The following is a 710-nucleotide window of genomic DNA, read 5'->3' on the forward strand; positions in this document are numbered from 1 at the left end:
GTGGATCACCAAGTCTTTCTTCCAAGGCACCTCTGGGTAGACTTGAGCCTCCATCCTTCTGGTGAGGAGTCAAGTGTAGTAACTATCGACACCACCCAAAACCACAACCAAACTCACTGCAGGCAAGTTGAATCTGACTCAGACGACCCCTCCTTGGGTTTCTGAGGCATTTCTCTGTGGAAGTAGATTGCCTAGTCTTCCTTCTGAGGAGTGGCTGGTGGGTTTGAACCACCATCCTTCTGGTTAGCAGTCAAATGCCTTAGGCACTACGCCACCAGAGCTCTTTCCACACCACCCAGGGATTCCAAAATCAATGAAGCTCACAACTTATTGACTTATAAACTGATTTTGGTTTTGCTCTACACACTGGAATCTAGCAGTCATGCCTCTCTAATCAGCCTTCCTTGACCTCTTTCCTCTTACCCTGCATTCTTCTCCACCTGATAGATCAAAATATCTCTTTCTTTAAAACTTTTCTGCATTTGCTGACCCTGAGATATATTTGCCACCCCTCAAGCACATCTGACATGACCTGTTTTGAATCTAGTGTTATTTTCATGGTCTGACACTCCTTTCTGATGTGCAAGTGTAGGTCTTTACATATGGTTACCTCTGGTGATGTAATTTCTGACTGCAGAGCAGGGCTGTGGAATTTACACCACTGCCTTGTGCTTTCCTATCCCTACTGCCCTTGGATAGCATGCTTTCTA

At 45.5% G+C, this 710-nt stretch overlaps 1 pseudogene; it reads right to left on the reverse strand.

Annotated features, from left to right (window-relative positions):
• Positions 1–710, reverse strand: part of LOC103213145 — a 28,583-nt pseudogene that overhangs the window by 27,215 nt on the left and 658 nt on the right.

The sequence above is a fragment of the Orycteropus afer genome, unplaced genomic scaffold (assembly GCF_000298275.1).
Source record: "Orycteropus afer afer isolate SDZICR_OR568_19922 unplaced genomic scaffold, OryAfe1.0 scaffold01340, whole genome shotgun sequence".
NCBI lineage: Eukaryota > Metazoa > Chordata > Mammalia > Tubulidentata > Orycteropodidae > Orycteropus > Orycteropus afer.